At 34.9% G+C, this 18874-nt stretch overlaps 2 long non-coding RNA genes and 1 pseudogene across 2 annotated transcripts; 1 reads left to right on the top strand and 2 right to left on the bottom strand.

The window, feature by feature from the left end:
- The first annotated feature begins 3061 nt into the window (after positions 1–3061).
- LOC147497996 (uncharacterized) lies at positions 3062–7189 on the top strand. Its single transcript, XR_015194180.1, has 6 exons — positions 3062–3181; positions 3429–3501; positions 3699–3783; positions 5473–5517; positions 5620–6774; positions 6890–7189. It is a non-coding gene; the product is annotated as an uncharacterized LOC147497996 (long non-coding RNA).
- Positions 7190–8981: 1792 nt separating this feature from the next.
- On the bottom strand, positions 8982–12345 carry LOC147497995 (uncharacterized). Its single transcript, XR_015194179.1, has 5 exons — positions 11577–12345; positions 11149–11299; positions 10007–10129; positions 9192–9670; positions 8982–9102 (listed from the first exon to the last, which is right to left on the bottom strand). It is a non-coding gene; the product is annotated as an uncharacterized LOC147497995 (long non-coding RNA).
- A 1125-nt stretch (positions 12346–13470) lies between these two features.
- On the bottom strand, positions 13471–14621 carry LOC147497994 (metalloendoproteinase 3-MMP pseudogene; annotated as a pseudogene).
- Between the last annotated feature and the right edge of the window lie 4253 nt (positions 14622–18874).

Genomic DNA, 18874 nt, shown 5'->3' with positions numbered 1-18874 from the left:
AAAGCAATATTTGCTTTTTTTTCTAGGAAAAAACAAGCAAATAAGTGCCCTTCACTTTATGGGGACTTGCATCTGTTACAGTGCAGGTAAAATATCTACATGAGCCATTAACCTCATTAGAGAAAAGGGAGTTCGCTCATATTACTCACTATACCCATCATATACATTTCAAAGTATTTGTATATTGTTAAAGACAGAAACAATGCTAATATATTCCCTGCATTTTTAACGAATCATTATCCCAGTCCTCTACAACCCACCCCTTACTGCCACCACAGTCAATACTCTACCTAATCGCATACTACCATTTACTGCAACCTCTTTCGTTTTGTGTGGCTTTTGTTTCTACTCTTCCATAAGAATTCTTTGACATGATATCGATTGAAGATGGTTGTGGTGCAAATATTTACTAATTATAATCTACCATGGTGGTTGTTCTCAAGATAATTAGGGGAAAATTATAGCACATATGTGTAGTTGATGCAGTAGCAAATTTATGGAGTAATTGTGTAAGACGACCTAACAAGTGGAAATTCTGGTATTAATATTTTAACTTTGATCTCCTTTATTTGATGCCAAGTTTGGTATTGCGTTTTACTATTAGAAACTATATAGTCTTGCCTACTTGGGGTTATTGGAATGGCACATTTTCAAAATGTGGAACATTAAGTATATGTTCAATTATGTTGGATTATAGATAAGTGAGTTGGGCTACCATATAGGTTGTTGCCCATTGCATATAGTTATTTAATATAACATTATTTTTGTATGTTGCAACCATAACTTTTGTTATGCGAAACTAAGATTGCCAAGTCGACAAATTGGGTGCCATATGATACAAGAACGCATATTACTATCTTGGATAGATATGAGTATCTCTTGCAACTTATAGGAAGTCCATGAGACCAACACCAGTCCTACGAACGGGTGAAATTGTAGGAAGATATTACTTGCTTTCAAGAATTGTTACCCATTTCCTTTCATACGCAAGCACTGGATACATTTTAACTAACGTATTAGCGATTGCCAACATATTAAGCACATCATCTCTGTACGTTATATCATATTGCCATATACCCATGTTTTGAGCTTTTTTAAATTTTCCTAATCAATTATTCACCATTTTTCGTGGGCAGGGATGGACATAATTCTTTTTTATCCTCTGTGAAAGAACTTAGAGTCTACAATTTTACCCATTTTATTTTGACTTGACATATTCAACAGTTTCCCCTCCTTTTCTTAAGGGAAGAAGGAAACTTAAACTATAACCCAAATTTAGAGTGGCAGCTTGCCACGTTTGACATGAACCTCAAATTTCATTTAGCTGGTATCGCTTCTTCATTAGGGCATTGATTTACAATACATAGATAGAGACCTTCTTCATTAGTAGATGAATGGGTTTTTGACAACCTAGCAAAAAACACGTTTTTTCACAACACTTAAATAGAGACCTTCTTCATTAGTTAACACCAGTATAGCGGTACAAGTTACACCCATAAACACTATTAAATGCGTATACTTGGAACTGTTCTTTCATATTATTTTTGGTAAAAGAGGCATCTAGAGTAAATTGGTTTTGTTTCATTATGACTTCTCATTGTTTCTACTCCATATGCATTCCCTACTACATTCGGTATTATGACATAAGAACATTCATTTTGTGATATTCAAATGACCACTACTTATCAACAATTGGCATGCTCCCTATCATAACATTTGCAATGGTAGTCGATATGGTGATTTATGGACATAAGTATTTTGTTGTCTGCATCTTTGGATGCAGTGTGCAAACTTCAGTGATTTGTTAATGGAATTATCTGGAGTAACTTTAAGAAAGTAAGGATATACTCAAGTAATATCATTGCTTTAATAAATAGCATATCAGAACATTATTGAGATTATATATTGCGTTGATTTTCAATATTGTGTCCCCTGCATGTTCATCTAGCTTAGCATATCTATAACATTGAAGTCATTCCTCGAGAACTAAATCTTTGGTTCGCTTTATTTATTTTTTTAAACGCATGAGAGATTGGTGGCAAACCTACGGGTTCTTTTGTCAGTGATTCTGCGCATTATAAATTTGTGGAGGAACTGTTCGTTAGCACAGCTCGAGACCTTTCCTTTGTTAAATTATTATGAGATACAAATTATTAGAGTAAAACCATATAGCCTTTTCCCAATCGAACTATTGCATTCATATATGTACATATATTTCTGGAATGAATGACAAATATAATGTTATGCTTATTGTAAGGATAATTGCATAGGTATAGTTATTGGTAACTTAGAAAAGTTTCTTTTAATGCTTCTGCTGATTGCTCTGTCAAAACTCATCGTATTGTCATATTTGAAGTAATTTTTTATCGAATGATTCCAACAATGAGGACTAATTTTAATTGCGAGGGCTTCACTTTTCTTTTTCTATTCCTTTGAAAATCAAAATTCTCAAATGAGTGTTGAACATGCATGAGTGTATTGTTGCTGCAAACCAACTCAAATTAGTGATTTAATTTGTGATATAATATGGTGTTCTAGAAAACGACTTAGGCGGTTCCTAGCCGACTCGCCTAGGCCTAAGACGGTTCAAAAAATGGTGGGTCTAAGGGGACAATGAGTCGGGCAAGACAGACTAATTGGCTTTTAGGCAGACAAATCTTTCTCCCTATCTCTCTTCTTATTACAATGGATTGCAACTGTTTTGCTTTTCATGCAATTGATTGCAACCCTTTTGATTTTCGCATCGATCCTTTCCAACGTTGTATGTTGCTGAGAACGCTACATGATTGTTATCTTTTCAAAATAGGTCGTTAAAAAAAATAATTTCTTCATAAACATGTTGTTTTCCCTTTGAGCGATGCTTCTTGGGACAAGGTATACAATTTCTAAAATAATCATATTATTTTTTGCAATTATCAGTTATTAGTTTTACTCAATTTTTTGATGTGTTTTATTTGAGAATAAACTTACATGAACTAACATGGAGGTCAATTGCAATGGGAGCTTATAACTTAGTGTTGGCCCTTTGGCGTTTTTTTTTGTGTGATATTGAGGTTTGTAGGATCAGTTGGGAATGTTTTGCATTGGATTGAGCAACATCTAGGTCTATTATATGGGAGCCGAAGTCAGTCGGTACTTATGCCAAACAACTAGAAGGGTGCAACAAAAATTACCTAAAAAGGTAAAATTACAACGTGATTCATCGGATCCATAATTTTCTTTTGTATAATTATATGAGTTATGATAGGATTGGGGTTTTAATCATGATTGATAGTGATTTATGAATGAGTCATCAAGGTTTTGTTTTCTAGGATTTGAACTCTCTTTTGTTACAACTAGGGGTAATTGCACTTTTCACAATTTTTAACAAACATTGTTTTTGTAATTATTAATATTTTTCTACTTTATTCAATTTTGTAGCATCATAGTTGCTATGAAGAGAAGTGAATGGTGGATTGTGTATGGTGAACAAAAGAGTGCAGTTATTATATTCCCCCAAAGGTACTCTTCTTTCTTCAATACCATATTTCTTTATTGGTTCTCCTGTAGATGCATGGTTTAATTCATAAATTTGTATCTACGAAATTCATGTTAGAATCTAATGGATGGGAAATTATATACAAATGGGTGTGTGCCCTCTATGATAATATTGGATTGAAGTTCAAATGATCAGCATAGCTTTCGATTGATCTTCTCAGGCTAATTGGGTGTAGCATGCCAAACATCAAAAGCTTTTGGTTCACCTCTACATGTCCAATGGTAGCATTGCTTCCCGTATTAAAGGTAAATAGTCCTACAAAATTATGTCTCTATTGTATATAATATCCTGAAGTTTTGCTTATAGGAACCCTTAATGCTATTCCTCTTATAGGAAAGTTAGATCGACTTTGTAACCTTCACCAATTACTTTGTCATTGGTTAGTTTTTTTTTTTTTTTTTTTTTTTTTTCAAAAAATGGGTTAGTAGGTGATGAGTGGTCTACTGAATATGCCATTTGCTAGACTTTCTTTCTTGATGTAATCAATCAAGTAGGAAGAACATATTTTGATTTTTTATACTATGATATATCCTTTCATATGTAACTGATTACTTTAGTCTCAAAGTAATAAAGGGATCTTGAAATGATGTACCCACATTACAATTAACTGCACAAAATCAGTGTCATATATTGTAAAGTTCAGTTCAACGTGTAGTGCAATGCACATTTAATGTAAAATTTTATGGCGAGTCCAGTATCATCAGGAGTTAAAAGCATATATGGAGCCATTACCCAATGATGAGAACTTGAGATTTGCGTTTGTTCATTGCAATATGAGTAGGACTGGAAGGGTATGGCTTGGTTGAGCATGGATCTGTATATCACACCTCATTCAAAAAATCAATGGCTTTAAAGCTTTTAATATGGGTAATTGTTAGGTAGCTATCTTCACCTCCACCCCCTCTTTTATGTTTATATATAGTGTTGCAATTTGACATACAAACCAATACATGCTATAAATTGGAACCTCGATAAATTGACACACTTGGGACCAGGTAAGAGCTATTACTTAACCTGGGTGGGTTATCAATAAGTTGATATTAGCTTATGAAAACATAAACTTTTCAAAAATTGAGTGTTATTTTTGCATTGTTCGTGTCTAAGAAAAAAGAAGTCGTGCCTTAGATAGATATTCATGTATTGCTTAGATGTCCTGCAAAGAAAATTATTACACATACAAACATGAGATTTATGAGTCCTTGATAATTATCATGTGTTTGGCTCCTCTACTTATTTTTGATGACTTATCATGATGGTTGTTTTGAAGTGAATTTCAAAATATGCGTACTTAATTAATTTTTGCAGAGTTGGTAGAGAAGGGTAATTTAAGTGCTTTGGCCACTAATTCAGTCCTTGGAAAAAAATACCTAAGATTTTAATCTACCTACGAACAACAAACATAGGGTTGACATCAAAAAATAGTTGTGGGCTGTCCTTCCCAATTACCAAAAAAGGTATATGCTGAATTACTGATGCTTCCCTACTATATATGTTTGGTCAAAGTAGTATATATGCATGCTTACAACGTTTTTGTCTGTTGAATATAAATAGGGTGGAACCAAATGGAGATGTTGTGTTTTGTTGAGGCATGCACACAAGATTGTTAGCCATAGTTTAAAACAATCTAATGCTATTAATTACGATCTAGAGACCATACATTTGTCCCGGGTTATGGAACTTTGAGACTGTAGTGGCTGGAACTCAATGGCTATATGCCATTATTATACAGTGGGAGATAATGGTCAGATCATAAGTGAGGGCCACATCAACAAATTTTTTACACAATATAAAAGCGAGGACAATATCTTCAATTATTACGTATAAATTCCTAATGCTCTATTTTTGAAGTTTTGGCAAGTTTTTCTTGCCATTTGTTATCCACCATATAGCCTATAACCATTTTTTGCTATCATTGATGTTGGTTGAGTACTCAGATTCACTTGGTGTCAAAGCAAAGAAGGTTAGAATGGAATCATGAGGTACCGAAGGATCAACCCACAATCTCTTTATAAATTATCCATTGTCTTTTTCTTTTCTGCTTTATATACTGATATAGCTCTGGATTGAGTTTCATTTTACAGTTTTGTCTCTATGTGGAACAGTCGATGATATTCAATTGCAAGGGAGGACACATGTACGATCTTTCACTCACCTCCATTAGAGTTGTTGACATAGAAACGGTTAGTGCTATTTTTTTTCCTCCCACCTATTCTATTCATTTTCTTATATTTATATCCTATATATAAGGTCAATCTCTGTTAATATTCTATTAGGCCAATCAATTAGTACAAATTTTGGTTTCTTTCAATATACTTGAAGTGGGCATCAATATAGTTAATGAACATATCACTTCCATTCATGTCGGGGACTTTAAAAGAAACAACATTCCATATATTTGCATAAGTTACTAAGTGCGTGTTTTTTATGACCCACACAACCATATATTCTTTAAAATTTTCAGTCGACAAGAAGGCTCCAAGTTTTGCCTCTTAATAAGAAACTTCCGTGAAAAACTTAGTAATAGATGTGGAATATAGTGTTTGGTAATGTATTTCTTCTTAGATTCGGGTATTATTTGTAATTTGTAGTTTGGATGGATTGTTGAAATTTTAGGATTTTGTATTGTGAATTATTGAATTAGTATTTTGAGCAATAAAGTATTTTAGAATTATTGTAAGTTTTCAAATTTGGTGATGATAATTAAATATTGAAGTTTATTAGTCTAAAGAGTGACACTATTTGTAAGAGAGTTTGATTTATGTATTGGAACTTGCTATAGTTGAGCTCCTTATTTGGATGCAGTAAAGTACCACCGAATATGTGGGAACAATTATTCATCTCTCACTGTTGGTTTTGGTTTAAGAGGCATACAATTTGTATTTTTTTGTTTTTTTTTATTATTATTTTTTTAAATCAAATAAGTGGTATACAACTGATGTTAATATGCAAGTACCATCCGACTCTACGGTATCAATGCAAGCATTTGGCAACAAGGAGATACCCATCATGAAAAGCAAATGGCTAAAAAATATGGGATCACCTAACTATGTACTTATCACTTCTACGCAGAGGGAGATGAACTTCTCAGATGATTGTGTGGAAACTCATGATGTTCATCTGTTTAAGATCTAAGAAATACAGTGAAATTAACGGAAACCATGTAATTCATGTTTTGCTTGAAGAGAGTCAATTTCAATAGGACACTACATGAATACAACTTTAAATATTTGCAAATGGTAAGTAGTTATTCTTCGCTCTTCTTGACTTTGTTACTTGGTGATTAAATGTTTTTAATGCACCGCTGAAATGAAACATTATTTTGACCTTTTGTGCTTATTAATTTATTCCCAGGTTTGCTTGGTGGCTAGAGTGTTGAAATTTACACATTGGTAGGCTACTATACTAAGCCAGAATGAGTCATTGCCACTGTATATGATGGATGTACATTGCTATCGCCCACCATTGGTTTTGTTATTTGTATCCCTATGTCTAAATTAAACTTAAAGAGTTGGATTAATTAATTAGGAATTTATTAAGGATTTTATTATTAAGGGCAGACGAACTGACTTGGAAAAATAGGATGATCTTATGAAATGTCTTTGTGAAGATTGTCATGTCGATTGTTTCATACATAAACTCATGACATATAATTGCGACACAATTTCGAACCCATAATTAGTTCAATTATGTAGATACTATACTTCCTTTTTTTATTCTGTTTTTAATTGAACAGACTATTCATATGTTTGTTTCTCTACAGCTACTCAAACTATTTTCTTTAGAATTATTTATTTTAGAGTATTTCAAACATATTGACAATGAAGTAGCGACTATATGACATATGTATAGCTTAAGGGGGTGTAAAGAAATAGTTGAATTTATGCCACAACAAGCTTTGTTGGAGAAGTCGTACAAAATGAAGGCAACAAAGAGTCAGGGTTATTAATGTAAGTTTCTAAAACTTCCAACAAGTGGTATAAATGGAAACATGTGCTATTCTTTCTACATGCAAGTATGCAACTAAAAAACTATGGTCTCCGATTCGTTGTCAAATTTAAACTATAAGGCCCGACCCAAACAAATTTTATAGCCCGATACAAATTAATAACAAATTGAGCTTTTTCTCTTATAAACGGTTGTACTTGATCAATTAAATCATTAACTATTCAATGTACAACATTTAAGTGAGATGAATAACATCTACTATCATAACTGTACTTATAGAGAAGACCAATATGATTTGGGGGTGGGGGGAGACAAATCCTAGAATAATAGCAACATAAAAGCATATTTAACAAATTGCATACTATAAGGGTAGCATGGTTAAGTGATTGTATTTGAAATGACACGGGTACGCATGCTCAAATACAAGTACCATATGATATGATAACTTAAACTGTATTCCTTGAGTATCCTTGAACGATTTTAATGACCCAAAATTTGTATACATCTACAAAGAAATATATATTTCTCAGACCCAACTGAAAACCAAATGGCATTGGGAAGATGAAATATTTTCATTACCGATTTACGAATTGTTCAGTAAATCAATTTTATTATTATTATTATTATTATTCATTAATATATTTAACATAAATATGGATTTTGGATTTTGGATTTTTCATTTCAAGTAGTTGTGTAGAGTGTATGATCATTGTATTTTTTTTTTAACTTATAGATTTCTCCCCTGTAATGTGGGTGCAATTTCCATTCCATTGTAGTTAGTATTTAATTTGAGACTTAGATTTGATTAGAACTTACCTGCTTAAATTTGTTGCATAACTTGGAGTTGTAGACATATATTTGGTGAAGTATACTTTCGAAATAATAAACCCCAGGTTTGAATTTTCTTTTCTTACTTCTTCTCCAGTATTTTCTTCTATTGAGGTGGAGTTTATTTGTTACACCCTAGCATTTGGCTAAGTTCAAGACAAGGAGAATACGGATAGATCAGTGAGAGAACTTTTTGGTTTATACTGAGCTTAATTATTTAGTAGTTATTGGCTTACTGCTATATTGCTTATCATTAGCAACTGTTGTTGTGTGGACTCAAGAACTTCATCTCCTAAAAGTATAAATGTCTTGCATAATTCTTTATTGCTTATTATTTTCCTTATTGTTTGAAGTCTATAACGAAATCTAGCAAATAATTGGCGCTATGAACTTTGATCAATTAATTTACTGTTTGGAAATAAGATTTTTGATACATAAAAAAATTATATTAAAACGGTCCCCGTTTGTTGAACGGGTCCAAAAATCTAGTTCATCAACTAGAAAAGAATGTCCTCATCCCAAAGAAAAACATTATTGTATTCCGCCACCATATCTGGATGTAAGAAACGCTTAGCAAACCACCTATTGATCATAAATGTCAAATTAAGCCAAAATTCAAGAATGTATATTCAAAAGAATAGAGCTTCACTCAATCATGTTGGTAAAAATTACCATTTTGTTTGATTAATATCAGATACCTGTATCGCTCGATGGTTCCATTCCAAGTCATTCCACTCATCCACAACACCATCATAATGGAAAAACATAATAATAAAATCGGTTGAACGAAACTGCAAAATAAAGTACGAGAGATTCATAAACCACAAAAAAGAGCGTGATCTGATCAAAACGGAGAGGGAGTACCATGTTGGTCTGTTACCTTTTTTACCATTTTGTTCACATTCTTTTTTTGCTTTATTCCAACCACAATGGCAAATAAATTCATGAAACGCTTAGCATTTTTCTGGTTCAAACAAACAATAACAAAATTGATCTTAATTCAGAATAGTCAACAAAGTTGCCAAGAAATTGAGTCACAATAACCGTGATTTTCACTGTTTTATTAATCAGATGGAAAGTTGACTACAGTCTACACAGGCAACATTTACGGTATTGCTAATACTTCTACTCCAATCTCAGCATGCCATCAACAGAAAAATAAAACTCATCTATTAAATACCTACTAACAAAGATGTTATAAACCGCCAAGGAAGAAAACTTCCACTTAACTTACAGGCAGCTGCAACTTAATAAGAACCATAAGCATTATTAGAAGCTTCTTTTTCTTTTCTTTTTTTTTCCTAAATAAAAAACCTTGTATTCTTCCGCAAAGTCAGGTACTCCCCATCTTGTTAATTTCTGCAGATTCAATCCAAACTCAGTAAATTTTAGTCACAAAAGTAGTTAATCAAAGGCAATTTTAGTGGAAGGGCTTGTAAATCTAAGGTCGTGAAACCAATGACGTAACTTGTTTTCATTTAGTGACCTATCAAATAGATATTTTACAGAACTGCAGCTGAAGAAACCTTCTTATTAAGATGAAGCAAAAACAGACAAGGGGCTTAATGTCAAACCATATGTGGAATATCCTCTTATGCAATTATGTACCAGAATGACATAGTACTTTTTCAGGGAAAAGGAATTCAACAATGGATATGAATAGTAAGTATAGTTAAGAAGCTAGAAGTTTCATACTTGTTTGTAATCTGTCGCAACAAAAGCACTCCTGATAAAGAAAACTAGAACAAGCAAAGATGTTGTTCGAAGGAGACTGCACATGCATGATCTCCTAGTTTTTGGATCTGACAGCAGAGAAAACTGAAAACAAAAGGTAGCAAAGAACATGAGACATCTTTTCAAAAGGTAGAAAAAGTAGAGAGTTAATCCAAAATGCGAGCAAAACTAAGAAAAACAGCAAGTAACATATAATTTTTCTTGAGTTTCTAACATACTAATAGCAATAGAAATTCAAGGTAACTCAAACTAATGTCAATATCCCAAGATGAAGTATGTTTTTTTCTTTAGTGATTTGACCAAGTTTGGGGATCATGGTAGAATAATCGAAATCTATATTTTGGTATTGATATCGAACTAAATTTCAAAGCGTAATGCTCTAACAGATGGACAAACAGGATCAGAATAATGAGAAATCTCTTTCATATAAGGCATAGTTATTTTTCATCAAAACTACTTTACCCCTACCATATTAACTGCTGTACACTCTCAAATTGCAAAATTTGTACTACAAATCGTAGATAAACTAAGCTCAAACAGTGAGCAATACAGAATCACAAACATGAGAACAACATAACTATATAACATTTTTTTTTACACAAAGGTGGAATGATTGCAGAGTCTATTGAGGACACATTAGGAATACATTAAACATTGGAAGTTGAGAACTTCCTACACTAGCCACTCCATGCCAACACTTGCTGTATGTATTGTGCTATGCCTCCATGTTAAGATAAAATAAATAACATTATCTATTACCAAGTTTCGCGCATATGAGATCAGAAATCTTACCTTATATTTGAGCATTTAATACATTAACTGCATAAAACTGCTTTTGGGAAAAAACTTAAAAAGGCCTGAAAGGATATGTTGCTTGCAAAAAAATCTGATTACAACTGCATTCTCTTCATATGTATTAAGTCGGGCTCGTGAGATATGAACTAAAATATACGATTACAACCAACTAGCAAATATTAAGTACTTGAACTAAGCTTTCTTATATAATCTGTGTCTTATCATATAAAATAATTCAGAATTCAACAAACCTTATCAATCACTACGCAAAAGGTTAAGATAAAAAAATGCAGAACTATTAATTTCACTTGACAGAAAAATGCTTGATCCTCCAGTGTTGATGCTTGGAACCTTATCAATCCAAAGCTTTAAAAATGGTTCAATCATGTTTCTAATATAGGTCACTTCGTTGCCGACAATGTAGTTGGGTTGTAACAAAGTCTCATGTACATCATTTTCCTGTGTATCCAAGAGACATGCAATTTTTAAACGATATGTAATTTTAAACGATATATCTAAACGATAACTAAATGTATATAATTCATGATTTTCAACACCATGCCACCAATGTTTATAGCATTTAGAAACATAAGTAAATTTAGATAAATGAACTAATATAAAGGGATAACAATATCAAGAACAATAGCAATGAGCACAGGTAAACACCAAACAAGAAATGGTGGGCATGAAATCCTTACACTAGGAAATGTTGTATGAAGCTAAACAGGAACTTTACCTCAGAACCAAACTTATGTGCATTCGGAGCATCTGGTGTTGGGGGGACAAGGACAGCGTGTGACTTGCGATAATCATTCTGTTCGTAACTGTGTCGATACCCGTCGACACTTGACACGTGTCATTTGGTTTAAATACACAGTGTCCATAGAATACCCGCCTTCATACGAAAAGAAATGATTTGTATCACAAGTCCCATCAGGTCATCTACTGACTTTAACTGCCTTTCTAAAGCTACCAAATATAGGGGGAGTGATCCTCATCAACTCCCACATTAAGGAAGCAATTTATCAAAAAATACTCCAACTTTACAAAGAAATACAAATGTCTTCTGTTGATGGATCGAGTATGATAAAGGTAATTATCACTATTAAAATCAACATATTACAAGTTACCAAACACAAAACTTTCATTTTAATTTTTTATCATATTCCCCAAAGCTCCTCTTTCAGGACACCAAACAAAAAAAATTCCCACCGCTAAACATCATCATTAGCATTACGACATTACACAGCGTGATTGCCTAACAAATAATCGTCAGCAATATCAACAAGCACAATGTTGAATTTGGTCATTTTTAATTTCTAAACTTTTAATTATGCATCTAGGTTTCATTACCAAACGCAAAACTAGCTGACAAATCAATGAATCACTAATTTTGAATCTGATTACAATACTAATATGTTTAACGAATTTCGAATATGATTACATGTTTGAAGATTATATGAATTAATCATTGACGGATTAAAAATCGTCAAAATCTAACCTAATCGCTTAACCATAACAACTGAAATAAAAAAATTGAAATTACCTGAAGAGATTGTAGATTTGATGTGATTGAGATTGTACATTTGATGAAGAGAGCAATTTGAGGATCAATCAAATATTATGAAGAGAAATTGAGGATTTTGAGAGGTTTTCTTATTTTTGTGAGAGAGAAGAAAAAAACTTTTTTTGGGATGATTTTTTTTTATTTATTTTTTTTCTATGGGTTTTGATCTGACGTTTACGGGGAGTTCAACGACGCGTGTTGGGCGTGCTCACAAAAAGACAAAAAAGAGCGTCGGTAGTCTTGTCTTGTCATTTCTTTTTAAATCTGGTGTAGTGCAAAGTCTTGGGTGGGTGACTTTCTTGGTGTGAGCTCCAAGAGAAGTCATTCCGGATAGAGAGTAACTAGGTTGAGATGTGATTTCTTAGTGAAATCTCCCAACAATTACAACTTTAGGGACATTGTTATTCATGCATTGACATGATCATCGCTGAGAAGAGGAGCTCAGGGGAGTAGTTTGGGGTGTCTTTTATTTCTTCTATGTATTGGTTATTTGTTTCTGTCAGAACTTGCAGTTCATGTAAGTGAGGTCCTCTCACACTGGTCTGCCCTTTCGGCTGGCCTTCTTGTTCTTTTCATACATTTAATAAAAGTAACTTATAAAAAAAAATAAAAAAAAATAAACCACCGTACATCTTGGCATTATCATTGTTTTCAGTTTTCACTATCTCTGAAGTCTAGAGTCCAAGTTGCAGACTCGGAGAATTTATCAAAGTCGTCATCATCGGCATGGCTGATTATTTCATAGTGCAAGTACCCAAAATTCTCAAGGTACAGTATTACTTTAGTCTTTAGGTCATGTACCCCCTTTAAAGTTTTTCCCTCGTGGCATCCTTTAAAATGCTTGAACTCTGGCTTGGTGCTATTGGACTATATGGAACGAAGGGCTTGAATAGTGTAAAGTGTAAACAGGAAGGAGAACAAGAAGCAAAACAATGAAACAAGAATTGAAAGATTTGAAACAGTTAGGAAAAACAAGTAAAGGTGACCAGAATTGAAGTAACAAACTATGGTCAAAGCCAAGTAAGCAGTGATAGATATATGATTGAGTATTGTTTATAAATAGTTTGAAACTTTGAAAATTTATTTGTTATATCATAGCATCCAGAAGGGGGATGAGCCCTTACATAAAACAAACACATCCAGTACTACTTTTTAACATAGTAGCATAGAATTTACTAACACATGATAGTCTCAAATACTGATCACAACAATTCTAGATTATCTATTGTACAAGGCTTTAATGCCTTGAACGTCGTCTCCATGCAAATCCTTTTAAACGAATTCTCGGGTACATTATGGCGCCCTCAACGGAGCTATGTCCAAGCCCAAGCAGGTGACCGATTTCGTGCAAAGCGACAGTTTCCAAATCAAATGAACCAACAACAGGACCGTTAGCCCAACTCTCATCTGCATCATAATGGAACCTACCATCTGTGGGTGCAAAAGCATGAGCTAAAGCTCCACCTCGTCCATCAAAGGGACTTCCATCACCATGAGCGCCACTGTGAACGCCAATGGTAAGATCTGAAGTTCTATAGTCTTGAACTTCTTCGAACGTAAAGTGTGTGACTGATGACCACCTCCCGAAGGCTCTTGCACATATTGGACTCAAAATGTCTTTCCTCGCGCTAGGGAGGAAGGCGTACATAAGATGCGTCTTAGTACTTGGCCACTTTTGGAATCCAGGGAAGAAAGAATAATGGGACACAGTATGAAGAGTACCAGAACTATGACGGTATTGTTTATTTTTGCCGGACCGCATAGCACTTGTTCCATTTATTATGTCGGGAACTCCACATCTAGGCGTCATCATTTTTGTCACTGTCTCAGAGTCGAGAGTCCCTGTTGAATTAAGATGGTAATTGAGTTGGTATGTCTTGATTGCGGACTCTAAGAGTTCATCAAAATCGTCGTCATCAGCGTGGCTGTTATTGGTGACTTTATCATAGTGCAAGTACCCAAATCTCTCAAGATACTGCTTAAGGTCATGCACTCCCTTAACAGTTTTTCCCTTGTGGCATCCTTTCAAATGCTTGAGAAACTCAAAGGGTTCTGGCTTGGTGCTATTGGACTTAGAGGGAAGGGCTTCAACACAAAACACTGGAAGGAGAACAAATATAAGAGCAATGAAAGAACACAATTTCAACGCCATTCCAAATCTTATAACTTGAGAAATTTAGTTCCCACTGCTTCTTGCATTTCTCCCATGTACGTTGAGGCTTATTTATACACTTTGAAGGACGTACAGGCACCTATAAGTTTAAAACTGGTCATTTTGCATGTCAAACACGTTCATTTCCTTAATTAAGACTTTGCTAGACTTGAGATTGTCGTAAATTTTGGACTAAACTAACTTAGAAGACCGGGCAATAATAAGAAGTTTACTGACATTTTCATATATCAAGGTTTCATCGTTTGATGTGTACATTTACCAAATAAACGACTCCATTTGTTTTTTGTGAGCATTAGTATTAAAAGTTGGATGTTTGATTCGGACGGAGGTAATCCCCGCTGCCTAACCTAGACTTGACTTGTACAACACTGCCACCACACCATTTGGGCCAAACAGGAACCGATTTTGAGACGGCCCATCCGTTCATATTTAGCCCAAATGGCAAAATCCGTTCCTGTTTGGCCCAAATGGCGTAGTACTGTGATGCAGCAGCCCTCCTCAGAGGTTAAACCGACATTGCTGAGTAGATGTCCCCTTTCGGGGTCAAACACTGGTACAAAGTCTGCTTGAGACGGTGGTAGGCGCTTGTCTGCGTAACAAAGAAAGCATGTCCCAACCATTCATCCAATTTTATGCCCCCATGCCACTAAGGTGACAAGCAGGCGCTATCAAGCTCGGTAACTCCATCGTTTGTTAAGATAGTTTAAAAGAAGTTAGCTTTGTCAAGGGGTAAGGTAAACGCGCTTATGAGACTATAGAAAGACATAGGGATGTCCAAACGGGTACCCGACCTAGTTCGAACCTGATTTTTTGGGTTTTGAACGGGTATCGGGTTATCTAAACTCGGACCGGCTTTTAACGGGTCGGGTTCGGAGTCGGGTATTTTGTTGAGAAGTGTGACCAAACCCTATTCTAATCCTATATTTTGGGTACCCATCGGGCTCGGGTTTGAGTTTCGGGTAGGATAAAACCCGGTATAAATGAAGAAAAAAGACAATAAGAAACCTCATTTGAAATATATATCTACATTTTATTCATTCTTCGGCTATCCACCAATCCTTCAAACAAAATAAAACTTCTAATGAACTTGGAAATAATTTTTACCTATACTTGGATATAATTTTTTCATATGCTTTAAAAATAGATGGACTCGGAAGGAACTATAGATATATGATCATGTGCAATTACTAAAAAAATTGGAAATCTCGACATAAATTTTTCCATAATCCAATATATTAAATAACTCATCATTGTAAACATGAATGAGATTATAATCCAAATATTTATGTAACTCATTCTTTTATATGAATTTAGTAGTATGCAATTCAAACTGGATTTGGGGTTCGGTTTTGGGTTTTTTAGCCTTTTTAACGGGTTTCGGGCTAAATTATCGGGTCGGTTCGGGTTTAGAGAGTGTGACCAAATCCTATCCTATGTATTTCGGTCTGGATTCGGGTTCGGGTTTTGTCGGGTTCGGGCAGAATTCGATGCGGATGTTTTGTTTGGGTTTTGGGCGGGTTTCGGACAAATTGCATTGATACCCACAAAAACCGATGCTCACTCTTCCTTGACAACGCAGTCGAAATTTTTGGAGACAATTGAGAAAAGCGCCTTCAATGATATTTGGAGACAATTGAGATACGACTTTAACCACCTTCAGACAATGATATTTGCTTGACTTCGTTTTCCAATGTTTAGTACCTAGTCAAGGTTATATATATTTGGGCCAGGACAGGGGCATTATTGATCGTTACACGATAGTCATTTTCACATATTAACTCTTAATATAGACTGTAGGGGCCATGTTAGCAAGTTTTGTAGGGCAGGTTGACAACTTTTGTTAAAATTGTGATGCTGCGTGGCCGGATAAATGATTTTTCTTATTACATGTATAGTTCATTACAATTTTTGTTGAAATATGTAAAGTATTCCACGTTTCTATAAGTGTGGATACGTATTTAGTAGTAACTGTTTTGAGTAGTCAAGTCAGTCAAGTATAAATATATGAACTAAGGTATAGAGAAATAACTCTCTAACCCTATTATTCTCTCAGCCTCCATTCTTCTCAACTCTTCTTCTTCTTGGTTTCCCCATTACAATCATGTTTAAACTCTCCTAGTATCACCACTAACATAGTATCGGGGCATCAGGTTCAAATCTAAGTTTAGTGGTATGCTGAGAGAGGTAACCCCCAAAATAAGTATACAAGAAAAATCAATTTTTTTTTTCAGTTTTCAGTATAGTATTCAATTCAAGTTTCAATTTTTCTCTAGATAGATTATTTCTATTCGCGGGTTTACTATTCACTGGCACCGTTCACGGTTCCAGTTTTGTATTATTAGTTTTCAGTATTGTCACTTGGTATTGTTTCGCTTCCGTAGTCTACGTCTTCCGCAATCTCTCTGTCTTAGTATTGATAAGAGGGGTACAACCTCTCTGTATCTCACAGTTTCTGAAGTTAGTATTGGACGAGGCGCGCACGCGCTCTAGGTTGTTGGTCTAGCACGCTCCTTCCATATCCATACAGTGAGTACAATCTTTCTCTGTTTCTAGTACTGTATCAGAAGGTCTCCACCTTGATATCTTGATTGGAGGCTTCTGTTATTAAAATTATTGGGTTTCTTGATTGAAAGTATTGGTTCGCTTCCGCAGTTCGTGTATGGTGAAAATATGGAGATATGAGCTAGTTGAGTAATTTCGAGTATTGTTGATATGTCAAATTTGAGGAATATAAAATTTGATGTTAGTTTTGTTATGGATGTTTGAGTTTCTAGCTTCCACGCAGTTGGTATTGATGACCAAAGTATTTGTTAGATGTTTCAAGTTATTTGTTTGAAGTATTATAGGGGCACAAGACCTCTATCTTGCGAGGAATTATTTTTTCTATCTTCCTCAGTTTCCAGTATTGTTCCAGAAGTTCGCAGTCATAACAAGGAGGCGTGATGGAATGAGGATGAGGAAGAGGAGATAAATCAGTAATGCTCGGTTGAAGAGGTTTGAGCGTGTGCACGCCAGATTGGTCTGAGCCCGAGGCGCGCTCGCACCCAAGTTACTGGATTTTTTGAGTTTAAGGAGAATAAGAGAGCGCACACGCGCTCGATTTTGCCTTGCCAAGAGCGCGCCTCATGTCTAAATTTGCAGTTTCTATTTTTTTTCGTGAACTATTGTTCTTTGAAGAAAGCATTGGTCAGTTTTGTTGATGGGGTGGTCAGTTTATTTATTGAGTTGGTATTTGGTCAGTTTCAAGTTCAAGGTGGAATATACAAGCCTTTGTATGTTTCATCTCAGACTTATATATCTCAGACTTGTATATTCCACCTTATGGGGAAGAATATGGAGATATGAAGACATTCAGTAGTATATGAGGCAAGGAGAATATGGAGACGTATAAGGAAGAGTACTCATGTCTCCAAATTCCATCATGCCTTGGCGAACTCACTTCATGAGGGCATGCGCCCCTCATACAAGACATATCCAAGGGCGTGCGCCTCCTTTGCATCTCAGCAGTATGACACCCACACTATTCAGTCTTTAGTATTCATGTAGCAGTCAAGCCTCAACTGCACGTATGTTTCAGGTAGCAGTCAACCCTTAACTGCATGTATGTTTCAGGTAGCAGTCATGCCTCAATTGCACGTATGTTTCAGGTAGCAATCACACCTCAACTGCACGTATGTTTCAGGTAGTAGTCACGTCTAAACTGCACGTATGTTTCAGGTAGCAGTCATGCCTAAACTGCACCAATATTCAGTATTCAGGAGTACCCATAATAGTATTTTGTTGACTTCAACAGTGATATTGATAGTAACAGCCAAGAAGCGCACATCAAATCAGTGTTATTGTTCGCAATTTAGATTATGACAGCCATAACAACGAATGAAGTGAGTAGCAGCCAAGTAGCGCGCTACTAAACCGGTGTTATGGTTTCAGTTTGTGACTGTGGTACACCTTCAGTATTCAGGTTAGGCCATTGCCTACACCGATAGTTTAACTTTCTAGAATGTCTCAACAGTTGTTCGAGTTCTTCAACTAAAGATAGTTCTATGCGAAAGGGGGAGCAGTATTCTTATAGTATTCTTATCGTTTATTTTTGCAATCCAATCTATAATTTGCATAGTTTGCGTAATTACAGCTTGATGGGGAGTGTTGAAATATGTTAGGTATCCCACGTTTCTATAAGTGTGGATACATATTTAGTAGTTGCTATTTTGAGTAGTCAAGTCAGTCAAGTATAAATATATGAACTAAGGTATGGAGAAAAAACTCTCTAACCCTATTATTCTCTCAGCCTCCA

The sequence above is a fragment of the Coptis chinensis genome, chromosome 5 (genome assembly GCF_015680905.1).
Source record: "Coptis chinensis isolate HL-2020 chromosome 5, ASM1568090v1, whole genome shotgun sequence".
In the NCBI taxonomy this organism is placed as follows: Eukaryota; Viridiplantae; Streptophyta; class Magnoliopsida; order Ranunculales; family Ranunculaceae; genus Coptis; species Coptis chinensis.
The sequence above is the reverse complement of the archived record's forward strand: the minus strand, read 5'-3'. Positions and strand labels throughout refer to the sequence as shown.